Source organism: Physeter macrocephalus, chromosome 4 (genome assembly GCF_002837175.3).
Source record: "Physeter macrocephalus isolate SW-GA chromosome 4, ASM283717v5, whole genome shotgun sequence".
In the NCBI taxonomy this organism is placed as follows: domain Eukaryota; kingdom Metazoa; phylum Chordata; class Mammalia; order Artiodactyla; family Physeteridae; genus Physeter; species Physeter macrocephalus.
In genome coordinates this window covers 49,239,714-49,260,454 of record NC_041217.1, presented here as the reverse complement: position 1 = coordinate 49,260,454, position 20,741 = coordinate 49,239,714, and the positions used below count along the sequence as shown (strand labels likewise).

At 35.9% G+C, this 20,741-nt stretch overlaps 1 protein-coding gene across 5 annotated transcripts in view; it reads right to left on the bottom strand.

Annotated features, from left to right (window-relative positions):
* The window catches only part of RALGPS2 (Ral GEF with PH domain and SH3 binding motif 2), a 305,267-nt gene that overhangs the window by 128,074 nt on the left and 156,452 nt on the right, over window positions 1-20,741 (bottom strand). The window lies entirely within an intron of this gene.

Here is a 20,741-nt window from a genome sequence, read left to right as displayed (position 1 = left end):
AGATCTAAATGACATCCCTAACTTAATCATACTGAATAAGTTTAGCAGTGCTGATAATGCAGTTTACAAAGATATCACGAATAATTAAAAATAAATTATTATGGAGCATGTTATAAAAATACCACAGTACATGATATATTTATTTGTATAGGGCTTTAAAGTTTACTGAGTATCTTTACTCCATTATCTCACTGATCTTCACAACTACCAATAAGACTAATTAAGGAAGATATCATTATACACATATAACACAAACACAGCCTCTGAGGACACAGGCTGGTAAATGAGGGGTCAAGAATAAAATTCAAGTCATCTAAAATTCTAGTCAAATATTCTTTCCACACCACCATAGTTTTTCCACTTTCCTGGAAGTCAGAATGTTTACTTGAGAGTCTAATGCCTTTCCACAAATAACCTGCTGTATTATCACTGTGTTGGTAACTTCACCTATCTAGGAGGGAATTTCTTCCTCTCTGTAAAATGACACAAATAAACAGAGTAAGGTCCCTTTCCAACTTTAAATTTCTATGATATTTTTCATAAGAGAAATGGTTGAGTGTCTATAAATTAGGTATTTAAAACTATATCCACTTTTTTATTGAAGTGTAATTGACTTACATTATTATATTAGTTTGAAGTGTACAACATAGGGATTTGATATTTTTACACATTACAAAATGACTACCACAATAAGTCTAGTTACCATCTGTCACCACACAGAGTTATTAACAATACTACTGACTATATTCCTTATGCTGTGCATTACAAAATTATACCCACTTTAAAAACTTAGTTTGAAATATCAATAATAATTCTCCTGAAATGCTAAGTTTCCTCTCTCTGGAGAAGCAATATAGGACAGTGATTTAGAAGCACAAACTCTAGAAAAAAATTGCTTAAGTTTGAACCCAGCAAACTGTTTGCCTTTTCTGTGTTCAATTTCCTTACCTATATAACAGAGATAGCAATAAGTACCTACTTCATAGAGTTGTGGTGAGGAGAAATTAACCTATTCAAAGCACCTAAAACAGTGCTGACACATGGTAAGAGTGCTATTATAACGACACACACTTTGTCTACTATCTAATGAATCCACACAAAGCTTAAATTCAAGGGAGTCTTCTAATTGAAGAAGACAAAAACCTTAGAAATATACCTCTCACAAAATACATGTTGGTGGGCATCAGCAAAATCCTGATTGCAGAAATAATGAATGAGAATGCCTAAAATATGTTTCCTAGATGTAGCAAAACATGTTGCTGGTTTTCAAATGCTTAAAAATTATTACTAATGATAGCACCCTTCAGTCACATCTTAAATTTATCTTCGTTTCTTCAGATATACCCTAAGTACCTGCTAAGAGCAAAAGACTGTGCTAGAATTTTTTAAATGAGAAATACATTAGAAATAATGATTTTTTTAAAAACCATTTAGAAAACCAATATGAAAATGAATAGAGCATAGAAATACTTTAATTTCCTTCAATCTACAGTATTTATTTTATAAACTTCATTTATTCTTGTTAAGAATCATTTATATTTACAGTACTATACAAAATGAACTTGATAATCCAAATTCTCTCTGAAGGCAACACTCAATTTGTAATGAAATGTCTTCAAATAATTTCATTTCATTCCACATTCTATGCCTGATTTAGATATGAATTCATAAATCAACAGTGCCCCCTAGTGTTAAGAAAAATTAATCAAATCGTTAAAAAAATGTATCCTTAGTCTAACTTGTGTATCAAATATATAAATTTTATGGTTAATATCTACTGAAAAAGAGGTAATACACCAGGAATAAACATTAATACATTTGTAAACTATTAACAGTAAAGAATAAAGATTTCTCTGCCTGCTTTTAATCAAAATGTCATTTAAATATCCTATGAAAATTGTCATATTAAAACCCATTACATGAAAAAAAAAAGTACAGCAAAGCATACCTCAACAAAAATCTTATTCATAATTACTTACAAATGTACTACATGTCAGTATTTAATACTGTTTAAGTACAACAAAGCCTCATATGATACCATAAAAACACTGCAAGTCCTAAGAGACAGGCATGGGTTTATATTTTTATAGTATGTGCCCCAAGAAGTTTCTGTGCTTTGCACACAAAAAAGTTCAAATTAGATAAGTCAAATATATGCCTTAATATTATTTACCTTTCCTAGCGCCATGTATAAACAGCACAATCATTCATAATAAACACCAACATCACAGAAGCTCTTTTCTTAATGAATTTATTTTTTCCTATTCTCTTCTGAAACTTCTAAAGACAGTTAATCTGTCCTTTAAAAGGGTTTAAATACCAAAACAGGCATAGTACTTCAATATAATCCCCAAATAGGAAATCTGAAATGGGTAGATTTACCTCCCCTGCTTGAGGTCACAAACTAGATTATTTAAACTGCAGGCACAATCATTCAGTCTCCTAACTCCTCACTTTCTCAATGGTATCCCCACAAAGAAACCAATGCTTTTTAAAAAAGTAAACAAGAGGGTAAAGTTAAAGTGACAACTTCTCACTAATTAATCTCATTTCATAGTACCAGTTCTTTTCTAAAATAATTTATGCTATCATCATTAAGAATATTATGCTAAAGACATTTAATAGTTTTACAAAATATGCTCTAGAAGAGCTAAGCAACTATAAGGAAAAAGGTAGTGAAATGCAATTAATTACTGCAATTTCTTTGGAAACATTCAGATAATACAGAATTGATATGCTTACACATGTTGGCTTAAAATCTCAGTACCAGAAATTTATCTTACTAAAACTCTGGAGGGGACTTCCCTAGTGGTCCAGTGGGTAAGACTCCACAGCTCCCAATGCAGGGACCCGGGTTCAATCCCTGGTCAGGGAACTAGATCCCTCATGCATGCTTCAACTAAGAGTTCGCATGCCGCAACTAAGGAGCCCACCTGCTGCCACTAAAGACCCAGAGCAACCAAAAAAATAAATAAATAGTAAACTGCCAAAGCTGGGACACTCGAAACTTAAAAAAAAAAAAAAAAACTCTGAAGAAAAAACTACATAGATAAAGGTTATTTAATCAAGCACTATTTACAATAGTGAAAACCAGAAGTGACTTTCATGCCTTTGTATATAACCACATTAAAAAAATTCAAATAGACAATTATAAGAAAAAAAACATGAAAACGGAAGTGACAATTTCAACAACAGAAACTGAATTCTTATTGTAAACTTACAAATTTCATGAGAAAAAAAAGTAACAGGGTAAAGTTAAAACAACATAATTGCAACTCAATATTTAAAAGTTGTTATAGTGCTTGGCTCTCTTTTAAAATTTATTTTAAAATAAATGTTAAAGACATTTTATATGACACTCATGGAAGGCCCAAAGATTTAAATGGCTGTATATCATATACTATATATCATATAACTTTCAGCATTTGTGACACTAAGCTAAACTTGCACTGCCTTCTTTATTTTTTTATCTAAGAAAATTAGAGATTAGTCCCAAATTCCCCAGTACTTTGTTTCAATAATTACAGCCATCAAAAGTCTGATGAGTAACAACAACCACAAAAAAAGATTTTGTCTTTGACATAATCGATACTGAGCTATTTTGACAAAAGTTTAATAAAAAATGTGGTTGCCTCTTCAAACCATTTCTGCTATAGCACTAAACAAGATACCTTTGGTATTTGCTTATAACAAGTTCAAGTTATTACAAAAGAAATTAAAAAGAAAGGGGTTCTGATGAACATCCAGGGTTATAAGAGCTCCCCAATGCCTCCCACATAGAGGTCATTAGTCTCCTTCTTTTATGCTTCCACTGCTCTTCTGTCAGAATTCTGTTGCTATATTTTCACACTGATATATTTATGTGTCTCTCCTTAATGAACTTTGAGTTCCTTGATTTTAAAGACCTATATTTAAAACAAAACACAGCAGAAAAACCATTATTTTTCATCTTTGCACTCAGGCACATAAACACAATACTGACCTCAATTGCCTATTTAATCTGGGAAAGATGAATAAATGACTGAACAAAGCAGTTGTTCACAGGATAGCATTAGATAAATGCCCAATTGACAGTAAAAGTATAGGGAGAATGGCAATCAAATACTCAATACACACAATACTACACACATTTAAAAGAATATGATGACGATTTCTATTTCCAGCAACATGGTTGAAAAACAACGTAAAAAATCTTTGTACCACAAGAGAAATTTAGAAATGGACTTTGACACCAGTTGGACAGAAAAAGCAACCAAGAGATGAGAATGGAATTGAGACGCACACACTCCCCACGCCAACCCATCCACACCCACTTTTACCTAGAATAAAGCCAGAGAGACTGACAGTCTACCCAATCAGTGATAAGATGGTCTATAAAAAAAAATTCTGGTACAGCAAGATAAGAAACTTGTGTGTCTTGGCCTGTGTTTACCACTGTGGCTGGTGGAAGGTGTCTACAAAATGATAATTTGTAATCCTAGGCATGCTCCAGCACAGACACAGAATTTGAATTTATACTACCAGCATGGCCCAAGACCTTCAAGACTAGAAATTCAAATAAAATGTTCACAAGCCAGTGAGACTCCTGGAACCCAAGGCAGATGGAGGGAACAAAATTTGAGGGGCGGGTGGGGGGGAACATTCCTTCAACCCAGGCAATGCGGAATTCCCCCTGCCGGCAAGCTCAAAATAGAAATTTACCAACCCTATAAGCAAACAACCCACTACAGGTAAAAGCAGGAAACACAACAATCATTAGGATTATCTCTTGAGAACTTTAGATGAAAAATTATCAGATACAGGCTATAAAACCAGATTAAAGATTAAAGCCAGCGGCCTTAAAAGAAGAAACTGAAAATACAATACGACGTTATAAAAAAAGCAAGACAGACATTTGTAAGGGAACAAAATAAAATTTTTAAAAAGAAAAGGAAGATAGAGTCACTGGAGAATTAAGCATCAGATTAACACAACTAAAGAGAATTTGTGAAGTAGAAAAGAGAAATGAAATTATGCAAAAATTCTAACAAAGGCTTAATGATATGTAAAATGTGAAGAAAGACTAAAGAAATGAAAAACAGAATAATATCGAACACGTCTAAGAGGAGTTCCAGAGGAAGAGAGATAAAGAAAGGCAACATTTAAAGAGAGAAAGGCTGAGAAGTTTCCAAGATACGGGGAAAGACATATATCTTCACATTCAGGAATCACAAACTTTGAGCAGGATAAATAAATAAAAAGAATCATATTCTATATACATCACTTTAAACTGGAGAATACTTATTTAAAAAACAAGTGGGTAAGGTATTTTATTTACATAGGAACAAATTGAATGGAAAGTTTCTCAACAATACCAAAAGACACAGAAGAAAATGAAATATTTTCAAAGTGCCAAGAGAAAATAACTGTCAACCTAAAATTCCATACCCAGCTAAATTCTCATCCAAGAGAAGGCAAAATAAAGACATTCTTTAGACACAGAAAGAATTTACCACAAAATTAGTCCATGTAGCAAGCATGTAAGAATGTTGTAGTATGTACCTGAAATACTAATTTATCTCGAGGTAGAAAAACTTGTCCTAGTTTCTGTTTAACTTTGTATTGAATAAAAGTAAAGTCAGGAGTAGAAACAGTTATGTTAACCGAGACTGTTAGGATGATTAATGATTTTAGATGACTGTCAAAATGTTTAAAAGTTTTAAATTAACCTCTATTTAATAACTATTTTTAAAAATAATAACTTGCTTTTATGTAAAAAAGAAAAACTTCTCCTTTTATAGACACCCTATCATTTGTTTTATACATTAAAATACACAAAACAGTACAACAATAACAAACAAAAGCTAACATTTATGGAGTGCTTATTATCCAGGTCCTGCTCTAAGCACTTTTTCATTAAAAATTCACTCAATCATCAAAACAAACCCTATGAAGTTATTATATTATACCCCATTTTTAGAGATGAGCAAATAGGTAACTTGCCCAAGCTTACACAGTAGGAATAGGCAGCCAGAAGGGAGGGAAAAAAGGAGGACAGGTGGATAGAAAAACAAAAGACAGGAAAGAAGGATAAACTGATGGATAGGAAAAAACTAGGACGGGGGGCGGTGGGAGAGAGACAAAATGAGGGAAGAAGGGAACCAGAGAAGAGAACCTAAAAGGCTGTTCTTCCTCTGAGCAGATTTATAAATGGCTAGAGGGGAAAGAGCAGAAATGAGAGAATCGGAGAACGCTACAACTTGTTAAGCAGTGATTCAGCTTCAAGAGTCGCATGATTTCTACAGGAGAAAATGATGTATAAGTTTATAAAGAAACAGGTTGAAGAGTATGAAGAAAGGGTAAGTAAAAACCATCAAGGGTGCAAATTTAAAAGTAAAGGTGGCCCAGAGAGAAGGTATGATGTGGACACTGACCTGCTTGGTGGGGAGAACCTTTCTGATGAGCTCTGGAAAGGTTCAAAGAAGTGACAGGACCAGATTGCAGAGGGTCTCAACTGTCAAAAGGGGGAATTTAAATTGGAAGGGACAGGCACTAGGAACCATTAAAGGTTTCTGAGTAGGGAAATGACCTTAGGAAACTAAAACCAGTATTTCAAGGATTACCATGCAGGGGTATGCCACTGGGCTTTAGGGAAGGTGAGTAGTAAACAACACTCCCACCTTTTGCCAAAAAAGCAAGGCACCTGAAGTGACGTGCAGGCCCCTTTCCCACCCAGGCTTCTGTAATCTCTGCTCTCCAGGACCCTCTCCTAGTCTTCTAGTTGTATAAAACTCCCATGATCACATTCTATCCTCTTAACTTCTATCAGCTTCATCCTCCATCACCATTCTAATTCAGAATCCCTGACGCCATGAAAATGGCAATCTCAGATGATATTTAAAAGAAAAAAATTTAACAAAATTCATATTAATTTGTGAATGCTGGTCCCGCCCACCCTGAGGGGTAGTGAAAGCAGTTCAGTGGGAAAAGCATAAGTAAGATACGGAACACTAATTCTAGGACTTTAACCAGGTATGTGATGCTGGGTAAATTATGTAATATCTGAACTCTGATTTAATTGTTTATAAATAAGGGACAATAAAATGTACCTCAGAGAGATTTTGTTAAGAATTAAATGAAATCATATAGGAAAAACTCAATCCATCTAAAAATGGTAGAGTATAACAGCAAGAACACAAATTTTGGAGTTGGAAAGCCCTAGGCTCAAATCCTAGCTTGGGAACTACCAGCCAGCTGTAAGGCCTTGAGCAAGGAACTTTCCTAATATTTAGGCAGAGGCTCACAGTCCATCTATCAGTAATGAGGCTTTAAAAAAACAAACAACAACAAAACAAAAGGAGAGGAAGGGGCAGACCTTCTTCTAAATAGAAGAAGGCAGACCTTCTAAATTCCAGAAGCATGTGAAAATTACAATATAAACTAATGAATTAGAAGAACTAAGTAAACTATGCATCTAAATGAACCATTTTGAAAGCATATTTTGACACAAGTATTACACTGGAAAATAAATTTACTAAACAATTAAAAAATTTTTTTACTTAAAAAATATTCATTTCTTAGAAGTACTAAGTGTGTAAACATGTTAACTAATAACTATATCTTTCAGGACAAAAAGGAGATAAATCTACAAATAGCTTGCAATACTATATCGTTGCATTTAACGCTGAGAGGTCCCTTAAGATAGATACCACTTTGCATGCTGACTAATTTCTAAGGGTAAATTAAACATGAATGTTATAAATTATTTTATGAATTTATTCAGAAGTACACAACTTGAAATTATTCCACGTATCTTTAGTAGTACAGAATAAGTGATAAAAAATTCTAAGCTATGCTTTTTTTTTTTTTTTTTTTTTTTGCTTAATTCTTAATCAAAGGATAACAAGCATTTTTCAAACAACAGCAATTCACATGGATAAGAACACCCTGAAACTGTAAGGAAAAAAAAGACGTTCTGGAGAAACTCCAATCATTGTAAAGCCAACCACAATGACAGGTTTAGCAATTTCACATACCACCCAGGTTGAAAAAAAAAAAAAAAAAAAGATAATGTCTAAATTAATCTACATATTTAGAAATCTCCTGTCAAAAGAACTAATTAAATTGTTTCCCGGCAAGACTGTTTACTAGATCACTTACCAAATTACTGTTTAAGCTTAAACATCTCTATATTTTTTCCACACATATATTTTATTTATAAATATTTTAGGTACATATTTAAGATGATTTTCAAAACAAAGTAAGCTGAGATCTTAAATTAGAAGGAAAAAGATAAGGATAGCAGAAAACTGTTTCACTTACCACACTGCCACTTTAATACCCTACCTAGAGTGCATATATTAAAAGGGCAATGAAAAGAAACTCGCCCACTTAAACCTCCCCATCTATGAAACAGCAGACATTATTTCTCAAAGTGTAAAGGAAAGCTTAAAAATAATGAAGCTACTTTAAAGAACGTGCTTGGATTAAAACTGTTTTGCCTTAAGTCAATAAAGACTCAACACAAGTCTTTCAGATATAATTTTGTCGCATTTGTACTAAATTGTTGATGTAATGCGATGAACCATTTATAAACTGGCCCACAGCTACAAAGAAAGCGTATATTTCCATGTACCTAAACGGTCTAAAACGAATTAGCTGTAGGGGAAGAGAGACTTTCAAATGATATTAAAGGGGGAAAAAAAAATCTATTAAATAATGCCTTTAAAGGTTATACTCTACCTCCAGCATAGAAGTTTCACTAAAGATAATTTGCCAAGTGATTCTAATACATAAGAGCTCTGAGATCTCCTATATGACCTGGCCCAAAATATAAATATAGGTTAACCAGAAATTCAGGTAACAGAAAGGAAGTTCCAAGCAAAAAGATGAACCGTGCTTCAAACATTTGTTTGGGTGTGGGTGTGGGTGTGTGTGGGTGTGTTTTGGTGGGTGTGTGTGCATTTTGGCCAGAAGCTCAACTCAGAAGACTAGCCCATAAAAGTCCACTCATAAGACTATATACTACTTGAAATTAAACAAAAACCCCAATATTGCACAATTTTAGTAATTAAAACATGAAAAACAATTCAGTTGAATCAGAAATACATTTCTGAATTTGGCAAGAGTGTGCCACTGTAGGCCCAAGAATGATCAGAGAAAGGAACTCAGCTTGTTAGTATGAAACGGTGGAACAGAAAAACCCCATGGCGAGTCAGTGTGACAGGAGCAAGACAGATGTCAGGACTCTATGTCGGAGCCAAGATTTCAGGTGAGGCAACAGTTCAGCAGTGCCTCCCTTAAAACGCAAGACAAAAAGGTCTAAAAAGGAGGGCAATTCAATAGCCTGGACACTCAGGAGATTCTTATACCTGAAACATGAGGCTAAACTGAACATCACAGAACAATCCGTAGGCAAAGGATTATATACAATGGAACACTAGGCAGCCACTTAAATACCACAGGAGTATACTCAGTGATACATAGGGAAATATCCACAACTTACTGCTAAATCAATAAAGCAATCTGACAAACAGTATTTGAAGTATAATCCTTTTTGGTTGTCATTATCATTATAGCATAGAAGAGAGACTGTACCAACATACACTAAAATGTGGCTATCTCCAGGTTTACAAGTCAATTTTTTCCTAACTTTGGAAAATTTTTAAATTAAAAAAATATTTTAAATTTAAAATTTTTCTACAAAGACTTTAATTTTAAAAAAGTAAAAAACAAAAACAGTGTTTTCCCACAGACTGCTTATTAGGTGCAACAGGGAAAATAAGTAACTATACTGTGAAGAAACTGGACGACACCTTGACTGAGTGAATCAAATTTACCATCACCAATGAGGAGCAGACAGACATCGTGTACCTGTGATGTGATACTCTGGGAGGGACACAACATCACTTATGAGTACTCGAGCTGCAAATACATAACCTGAATCTAATCTCAAGGAAATGGACAAAACTAAACCGAGGAATATTCCATAAATGCGTTCTTTAAAAAATGCCATTGTTACGAGGCACAAAGAAAAGCTGAGGAACCATTACAAACTAAAGGAAAGTCAAGAGATATGACAACTCTACATCCTGTATTGGAGGGCAGTAAATGCTATAAAAGATGTTATTCGGACAATTCACAAAACCGGAATACAGACTGTAGATCAAAGTATTGTATCAGTTTCCTGAATTTTGATAACTATATTGTGGTTATATAAAAGAATAAATTTGTTCCTAAGAAATAAAGTTGAAGTATTAAGGGGTAAAAGGATATGAGGCATGCAAATTCATCTCAAATATTTCAGAAAAATAGCATGTATGTGTGTGAGAAAGAGAAACAAATGAATGACAAAGCAAATGGGGCAAAATGTTGAAAACTGGTGAATTTGTATAGAGGGCATACAGGAGTTCTCTTTACTACTCTTATAATAACTTTCCTTTTAGTTTGAAATTCTTTCAAAATAAAAAGTTCTCCTGAATTATACAAAACCTCCTCGACAAATCTTCAACTTGCAAAATTTCAGAGACTAAAGTACACATCTAATAAAAAGTAAAACTCTTCCTACCAACAGATGGCGTTAGTAGCCATTTATTTAGTGTCATTTTCAACCTCAGAGCCAAAATGATCTCATGAACAGTCTTTTGGAACTAAGCTACATAAACCCTTAAATATTTTTGCCTCATGCAATAACACAGATGAATATTATTTAAGAGGTGGAAGGTGCTCTGGAGATCTCCCCTTGGAGTACATTTCAAACCCCCAGGTCTTCCCTTATTTTAATATTTGCCTCCCTCATCCGGGGAAATGCGCTACCCCCTCCACTCCCCAAGGAGAATCACTGCTGTAGTAATTTACTATAAAGCAATGTGAAAGCACTGTATCCTTCAAATGTGCAAGAATTAAAAGAAGAGGAGGGAAGAAAAATGGAAGTAAAGAAAAAGAAAAGAAGGGGCAGGCGAGTTTGCTAACCCCCTGCTTTATTCCAATCCCATGATTTTACAGTAAGACAACAATCTAATGGGAGGTCATGTGATCTGGCCAAGCTCACATAATCAGTTAAAGGCAGAGGTAGAGCTTAAATACAAGTCTGCTGTTTGCTAATCCTTCGTGCTTTCTACAATGCCAAATTACCCTCTCTCTACCAATCCTTAACTGGATGTTTAAATACTGTGGAAATGTGGGGCAGTAGAGGGTAAAATATCTGGTCTCTCTCTCTTTTCACGTCTAATAGGAGTTCATTAGGTGAACATGAGAGAAAATACCACGTACACAGGCTACGAACAGTGAAAGCCTTTGTCACTGGCATTCAGGGAACCACCAACAGTTGAGGGCAATGTAATTAGAGAGTAAAATGCACGAATGATGGGAAAGCAACAGGAACTGAGTCTGGAGAAGTAGGTATAAAGGGCAACGTTTGCCACAGTAAAAAGAAAAGCCTGGACTTTATCCTATAAGCAATGAAAAGGCAGAGCCCTTATAAATGGGACTATTAAACTATACGATCTTACAAGTTTCATTCAGAAGATATACACACATGCACATACACAGTGACAGAAAGATATTCCTGTTGAATTCATAAATCTCAACAAACGGACACCCTTCTGATGACTTCAAGTACAACAGATCCTCATGTTTATGAGGGATCTGTCCCAAGACATCTTGAAAAATCCCCAAATTTGAGAATATTACTATGGCATATAACACATTAAAGTATAACTAATTTTTTTTTACTCCTACAGACGTTCAATGACTCTAAAAACACTGAAATAATTTCTACTTACAGTACCATACAACTTGCAAAGTAGACTCATTCACATCATGAATTTAAACCACCACAGAATCTTACATTTTACTTTTTAGTTTATCCAAAATCCCTCTTCCTAGATGTATTGCCTTTGCTTCTCTTTGGCCACAGCACTACAAGCTGGCTCCCACAGCACAGACAGTGCTGGCAATAAAAATTAACTACACACAAAAAACGGAGAATAACAAATTACACGGAGATGTGCCTACCAGTGTTAGACTAGGATCAAAGATGTGCCCAGAAAAATTACAAATTATCATATTTCATACACCCTCCCAGTCATTCATGGAAGAGTGAAAACCACAAGTGTTAATTTGTGATTGACAGAGCTCTATTCTATCAGAATTGACTAGACAAAAAAAGCATCATCCTAATAGCAAAGACCCCACTGGCCTTTTAAAAGCAGCAACGCCTTTAACAACACAAATATTTGCATAGTGACCTGTAGGTCACAAAACACATCCTACCATAATTTCAGCAGAAGGATTTCAGGAAATTTTGTTTTAGTAAATTTACAACCTAGTTTTCCATTAGAACATTTTATTAAGAACCGAGAGTACTGGGTCTCTGAAGATGTTTACTCCTGCGTAAGTTCCTGGGGCCACCCAATGACCAGGAGAAGAGAATTTCCTGTATAAATATTGAGGTGTTATGGAGATTGGAACACTCTTCTTTATTTAACAGCCCCCTAAGATAAATATTATATTCAACTTAGGAAACTGAAGCTCCCAGAGGTTTAAGAAGAGGAATATCTCTTAAGAGTAAAGAAATCTTTCCTGGAAGTTTCCTCCTTCCAAGCTTTTCCCACCCCTCCCCTCCAAAAGAAAGGCTTCCCTACATGTATCAGTTGCCACAATTCCTTCATATTTATTTATGCCAAGGAGGAAATGTGAGGAAAACTTTCACAGAGAATCTGATATTTGAGATGAGTCTTTTTTTTTTTTTTTTTTTGTGGTATGCGGGCCTCCCTCTGTTGTGGCCTCTCCCGTCGCGGAGCACAGGCTCCGGACGCGCAGGCTCAGCGGCCATGGCTCACGGGCCCAGCCGCTCCGCGGCATGTGGGATCCTCCCAGACCGGGGCGCGAACCCGGTTCCCCTGCATCGGCAGGCGGACGCGCAACCACTGCGCCACCAGGGAAGCCCTGAGATGAGTCTTAATGAGTAGATATTGGGCAGATGCAAGGGAAATGGTAAGGACATTCCTGGCAAGAGGAAATAATACTTGCAAAGACAGAAGAATAGGAGAAATTGGCAGGACAGGAGAATGTTGGTTAATTCTTTGCAGAAAAAGCATGTGTGTGTGTGTGTGTGTGTGTGTGTGTGTGTGTGTGTGTGTGTGTGTGTGTGTGTGAGAACATGGACAATAAACTGTAAAGGCAGACTGGAGTCAGATCATAAAGCATTAACAGCATGGGAAAGAAACATGCATTTTATTTTCTAAATCAAGATTTCTTAACTAAGAGACCATGAATTAAACCCTGGGGCCATGAAATGCCCAACTCCCCAAAAGTATGAAAATTGTGTGATGAACACACAAAAAAATCATTTTCCTGGATCCACAGCTATCTAATGATTTTTCAAAGGGACTCAGAAATGAAAAGTGGTTAAGAACCACTATCCCAGGTGACTGGGAGTCACTGTATAATTTTACAGGTAGAGATATGTGCCATAATACTTCCATTTTAGAAAGGTAACTGGCAACATCTGTGGAGGTTGATGTATTAGGGAGAGAACCTTAAAAGCAGAGTGAGCGATAAGAAAGTACTGCCCTACTCTAGCCAAGAGGTTATAAGTACTTACATAAAAAAAAAAAAACTAATTCCAGAGACTTTTCAAAGGTAAACTTGCTAGAATTTGGGTTGTGATCAAGAAAGGAACTCAGCCTGCCTTACCATTCTACTTCTCATTTAAAGTTCCTGTCATCTACTTATCACATACCATCATCAGGAAGAGCCATTCCATATAGCAGAGCAGCTGCAAGTGAAAAGGTACCTCTTTCTTCCATTTGCAACCAGCCACCACTGGGAAACTAACCAGAAAGTGCCAAATGTTCCAAAGAGAAAATGCTGATAGCCTAGAACAGGGGCTGGCCAACTATAACCCGCAATCTGAACCCAGGCCTGTTTTTATAAATTAAGTTTTATTGGAACACAGCCACACTCATTCATTTCTGTATTGTTTATGGTTACTTTCACGCTATAAAGGCAGACCTGAATAGATGCAACACAGACTGTATGACCTGCAAAAAAGGCCTAAAGTATTGACTATCTGGGCCTTTATGCAAAGCCGGCCAACTCCTGGTCTAGAACAAAAACAGGGACAGATTCTACCTCAGAAAGCACTCCTTTAGTACAACAGATGGGAGTAATATGCAGAGGAAGGCTGTAATTGGACGAAATTCAGCTGTATAACATCAGTCTTCTGGGCACAACTGTAGCTATATTTGTAGCAGCAGCAAACTACTTCTAATGAAAGTGAATATACAAAATTCCTAGTATTCCTCTACTTGGAAAAATACTGTTCCTCATAAGCAACATATTAAGGACCAATGTTCTCAACCCATTTCAAATCCTTGTTCTTTTCCCTCATTCTTCCACTAAAACCTACTTTCTCTCTCCCCCAGGCTCTCTTTTTAAAAGGAAAAAGAAGAAAATACCAAAATCCAAGTGTCACCATGTAAGCTGCTGAACTTATCTAATATGAGAACCAGGGTCTTGGCCTATTTGTGGAATATTGGCAAAAAGGAGGCTAGGTAGGCATTTTAAATTAATGAATCTTAAATCTAAATTTCAGATATCAAAGCTTCACTAATTATTTCAAAAACAAACAAAACTAAATTTTAGTCCATCGATTAAAATTAAGCTCTATGGGTGGCTTCTACTAGACTAGGGTGGGAAATTATATGTATGGTGGTGGTAATTTTTTTAAAACACTTTTTCCAAATGACATGAAAACAAATACTTCAACATATCCAAATTGATCAACTCCAGGTGGCTACATAAAAATCATTATTTCAAAAATGAAAGAGTCTCATAAACACATCATCCTCACATTCCCAAAAGTCTAAGACACAATTTTCTCCAAAGGATTTTATTTAGCAACTTTTTTTGCCAATAACATGTTCAACACAGGAATGTTTGATTAACACAGGTTTCAAATAATAAGCAGCTAAATTGACTTTAGATACCTAAACCAAGGTTTCTTAACCTTGGTGCTATTGACATTTGGAACTAGGTAATTCTGTGTGAGGAGGACTTTGCTGTGCATTGTAGGCTGTTTGGTAGTAGCTCTGGTCTCTATCCACTAGATGCCATTGAACTAGTTTTGGCAATGAAACATCTCCAGATACTGCCAAATGTCTCCTGGGGAGCAAAACTGCCTCAGTTGAGAACCACTGCTCCAGACGAATTAAACTTAAAAAAAAAATTTTTTTTTAAACATGTTTACTGGTAGATATTGCTTTCCAAGTCAATTGTTACATAGACATGTTGGGTGTCCAAGGTGGAAGGAACCTTGGAAATCATACATTTTACAGGTGAGAAAAATAAGGGCCATAGAGGGCCACTGAAGCAGTTGAGAGCATAAGAGAGACAGGAGCCCATGACCCTCAGTTCCAGGTCAGGACACCAAGAGGACCAAAGAGCCAACTCATTTCCACAGGTGCTTACTAAGCATTTCTTATTATCTTTCAAAGAGCACACATTTTTAATTTGATAGAGTTCATTTTATCAATGTGTCGTTTTATTGGTTGTGCTTTTGGTGTTGTACCTAAAAAATATTTGCCTAACTCAAGGTCACAAAGATTTTCTCCTTTTTTTGTCTAAAAGTTTTATAACTTTAGGTGTTACATTTAGGCCTATGATTCATTTTGACTTAATTTTTGTAGACAATGAAAGATACAGACTGAAGTTCATTTGCTTGTATATGGATATGCAACTGAGCCAGCATTTTTTTTAAACAGACTATCCTTTCTTCTATGAATTGCCTTTGTACTTCATTAAAATTCAGTTGTCTATATATTTACTGGACTTATTTTTGGACTCTTCTATTCCACTGATCTATTTTTTTTTTTTTTTTTTTTGCAGTACGCGGGCCTCTCACTATTGTGGCCTCTCCCGTTGAGGAGCACAGGCTCCGGATGCACAGGCTCAGCGGCCATGGCTCACGGACCCAGCCGCTCCGCGGCATGCGGGATCTTCCCGGACCGGGGCACGAACCCGTGTCCCCTGCATCGGCAGGCAGACTCTCAACCACTGTGCCACCAGGGAAGCCCTCCACTGATCTATTTATCTTTACACTAATACTACACTGTTTTGATTACTTTAGCTTAATAATGAATTGTGATATCAGGTAGTATTAGCTCTCCAACTTTGTTCTTCTTTTTCAAAGTTGTTTTAGATATTCTAGGTCCTTGCCATTTCTACATGAATTTCAGAATCAGCTTGTCAATTTCTACAATAAAGCCTGCTAAGATTCTGATTGGGTTGCACTGAATCAACAGCTCAATTGGGGAGTGCTTTCACCTTAGCAACAATAAGTCTTCCAACCCAGGCATAAAGAATATCTCCCCATATATCTACATGTTCTTTTTGTTCAGCAATGCTGTGCGCAGTTTTCAGTATTTCATACATGTTGCTATTGTCAATGGTACTGGTTTTATTAAATTTCAATTTCCAACTGTTCGTTGCTAGTACAAAGAAGTGCAATTGATATTTATATATTGATCCTGTATCCCATAACTTTACTAAACTCACTTAAATAATACTTTGTGAGGCCAGCATAACCCTTATACTTAAACTAGACACAAACATTATGAGAAAAGAAGACTGCACAAAAATATTCCACATGCAAAAGTTCTAAACAAATTATAGGAAACTGAATGCAACATTTTTTTAAAGAAAATATAGTACATGATGACCAAATGGGGTTTATGCTAGGAATGCAAGTTTAGTTTAACATTTAAATAGCAATGAATATAATTCACTCTATGAACCAACTAAAAAGGAAAAACCATGTAATCAACTCTACAAATGCACAAAGAAAAAAGCATTTAACAGTCTTACCCCCATTCCAGATAATACCTGAGTACATTTTAGAAAGGAACTTCTTCAACCCAATAAAGGGCATATCTGAAAAAACTACAAATAATGTAGTTTTAATGGTGGAAAACCAAATGATTTCTCCCTAAGACCAGAAATAAAACAAGGTTGTCTACTCTCACCACTTCTGTTCCACAGTATACTGGAGATTCTAAACAGTGCAGTCAAGCAAGAAAAAGAAATAAAAGGCATCTAGAATGAAAAGAAAAAAGTGTCTGGTTTTTTTTTTGCAAACATGACTGTGTAGAAAATCTGATGGAACCTATGAAACTACTAGAACTATTGACAAATTAAGAAGCACTCCCTCCTCTGAAATTTTCTCAAAGTGTTTGTGTAGAACTGTTATAATTTATTCCTTAAATACTTAGTAGAATTCACTTGTGAAGTCATCTGGGCCTGGAGGTATTCTTTTGGTGGGAATATTTCAATCAAAAATTCAATTTCTTTAATAGATACACGGCCATTCAGGTTGTCTATTCTTGAGTGAAGTTTAGTAGCATGTCTTTTGAAGAATTTGTCCTTTTCCTTTGTTATAAAATTTATAGGCATAAAGTTGTTCATAATATTCTCTTGTTATTCTTTTATTATCTATATAATCTGTAATGATGTCACCTCTGTCGATCCAGTTAGAACTTCATCAATTTTATTGATCTTCCCAAAGTACCAGTTTTAGGTTTCACTAATTCTGTCTACTTTTTCTCTGTTTTCTATACTTAATTTCCACATTGGTCTTTACCGTTTCCTCTCTTCTAATTACTGTGGTTTAATCTGATTTTTAATTTCTTAAGGTAGAAGTGGAGGTCATTAATTTGAGATCTTTTTTTTTTCTAATATAGGCATTAGTTCTATAAATTCCCCCCAAGTTCTGCTTTAGTGGAATCTCACAAATTCTGATATATTGTGTTTTCATTTTCATTCTGTACAAAATCTTTTAATCTCTTTGAATTGGTTATTTAGTTTCCAAGTATTAGTAAGTTTTCTAAAGTCTTCTGTTAGTAATTTCTAATTTAATTCCATTGTGATCAGAGAGCACAGGATCTCAATCCTTTTAAATTATGGAGACTTGTTTTATGACCCCAAAACATGATCCATCATGGAAAATGTTCTGTGGACATGTAAGAAGAATTGAGAAGAATATTCTGCTATCGTTAGGTGAAATATTCTATAAATGTTAATTAGGTCAATTGGTTGACAGTATTGTTCAAGTCCACTATATCTTTGTAAAATATCTTTTCAATTTTCAATTAGCAGGAAAGGGTATTAAAATATCCAGCTAAAATTGCAGATTTGACTGTTTCTCCTTGGAGTTCTATCCATTTTGTTTCAGGTATTTTTGAAATTCTGTTATCAGAGGCACAAACGTTTAGAACTGTTATGCCCCCTTGATTAACTGAACTTTTTATTATTTTGTAATAACATTCTTTATCCTTGGAAACATCCTTTGCTCTGAAGAAATCTACTTTGTCTAATATTAATATAGCCACTCCATCTTTCTTTTGACTATTGTAAGTATAGTGTATCTTTTTCCATCCTTTACTTTTAACCTATTTGTATCTTTATATTTAAAGTTATGTTTCTTATAGGCAATGATATAGTTGGGTCTTGCTAAATCCAATCTGATAATCTCTGCCTTTTAACTGGTGTGTTTAGACCATTTATATTTAATGTGATTACCAATCTGGTTAAAATTAAGTCTATTATTGCCTTACTATTTGTTTCTCTTTGTCCCATGTTCTTTTTTTCACTCTTTTTATGACTTCTTTTGAATTAAATGAGTATATACTCTGATTTCACTTTATCTCTTTTGATGGCTTATTACTTGTAACCTTTTTAAAAACAGAATTGCTTCAGAATACTATGTATCTTTTCACTTACCATGGTCTACCTTCAAATGATATTATACCACTTCACATACAGTATAAAATTCTTACAGTAGTATACTACCTAGTATCATACCTTGCCCACCTAACCCTCTGTTCATAAATGCTACCTCTTGTTAAAATGGGAGAGAAGCACTAGAGAACGTAAAAGAAATAGTACCAACAAACTGAGACCTCTTCCTTGGCTTCATTTAAAAGACAAATAAGAACTGAGAAGGAAATAGATGCTTAAAAACTAGAACTATAACCATAACACCTGGGTTCAAATCCTAGTTCTGCCACTTACCTATTGTATAACATAAGGCAAGATGGTTAGCCTTCCTGTTTCTCAGTTTCTACCTCTTTAAAATGAAAGTAACAACAGTACCTTCTTCACCAGGTTATTGTGACGATCCAATGAGTTAACACAGGTAAAATGCTTAGAACAGCACCAAGCAACTATGAAATGGTTAAAAAATAAAGGATAACTCTGAGATATTCTGAGTTCAGTTCCAGACCACCGCAATAAACTGAATATTGCAATAAAGCAAGTTACACCAATTTTTTTGGTTTTTCAGTGCATACAGAAGTTACGTTTACACTATACTATTATGGTCTATTAAGTGTACAGTGTTATGTCTAAAAAAATGTACATACTTTTATTTAAAAATACTTTATTTCTGGGACTCCCCTGGTGGTACAATGGTTAAGAATCCACCTGCCAGTGTAGGGGACACGGGTTTGATCCCTGTTCCAGTAAGATCCCACATGCCGCAGAGCAACTAAGCCCATGAGCCACAACTACTGAGCCTGCGCTCTAGAGCCCACAAACTGCAACTACTGATCCTGAAGCCCGCATGCCCTAGAGCCCACATGCCCTAGAACCCACGTGCTGCAACTACTGAAGCCCGTGTGCTGGAACTACTGAACCCTGCGTGCTCTAGGGCCCGTGCTCCGCAACAAGAGAAGCCACCACAATAAGAAGCCCATGCACCGCAATGAAAAGTAGCCCCCACTCGCCACAACTAGAGAAAGCCTGCAAGCAGCAATGAAGACCCAACGCAACCAAAAAAAATAATAATAATAAAATAAATAATGTACTCTTTCTTTAAAAAAAAATACTTTATTTCTAAAAAACACTAACCACGATCTGAGCCTTCAGCAAGTCAATCATTTTGCGGGTGGAGGGTCTTGCCTCAATGTTGGTGGCTGCTGCTTGATCACGCTGGTGGTTGCTGAAGACTGGGTGGCTATGGCAATTTCTTAAAATAAGACAACAATGAAGCTTGCCACACTGATTGACTCTTCCTTTCATGAATGATTTCTTTGTAGCATGCAATGCTGTTTGATAGCGTTTTACCCACAGAACTTCTTTCAAAAATTGGAATCAAGCCTCAAACACTGCCACTGCTTTATCAACTAAGTTTTTGTAATATTCTAAACCCTTTGTTAAAATTTCAACAATTGTCACTGTATCTGCATCAGGAGTAGATTCTACATCAGGAAAACACTTTCTTGCTCATCCCTATGAAGCAACTCCTCATCCATTCAAGTTTTATCATGAAATTGCAGCAATTCAATCACATCTTCAGGTTCCACTTCTTGTTCTAGTTCTCTTGCTATTTCCACCACAGCTGCAGTTACTTCCTCCACTTAAGTCTTGAACCCTTCAAAATCATCCATGAGAGTTGGAATCAACTTCTTCCAAACTCCTGTTCATGTTGATATTTTGACCTCTTCCCATGGATCATGAATGTTCTCACTGGCATCAAGAATGGTGAATCCGGCGGCTGTCGGCACGGACAGCAGAGACGGGCGTGGGACGCTAGGGTTGCTGCTGCCGCCACCAAGAGGCCTGTGTGCAAGCACAGGTCACTCTCCACACCGCCCCTCCCGGGAGCTCGTGCAGCCCGCCACTGCCGGGGTCCCGGGATCCAGGGACAGCTTCCCCGGGAGAACGCGTGGCGCGCCTCGGGCCGGTGCAGCGTCACGCCGGCC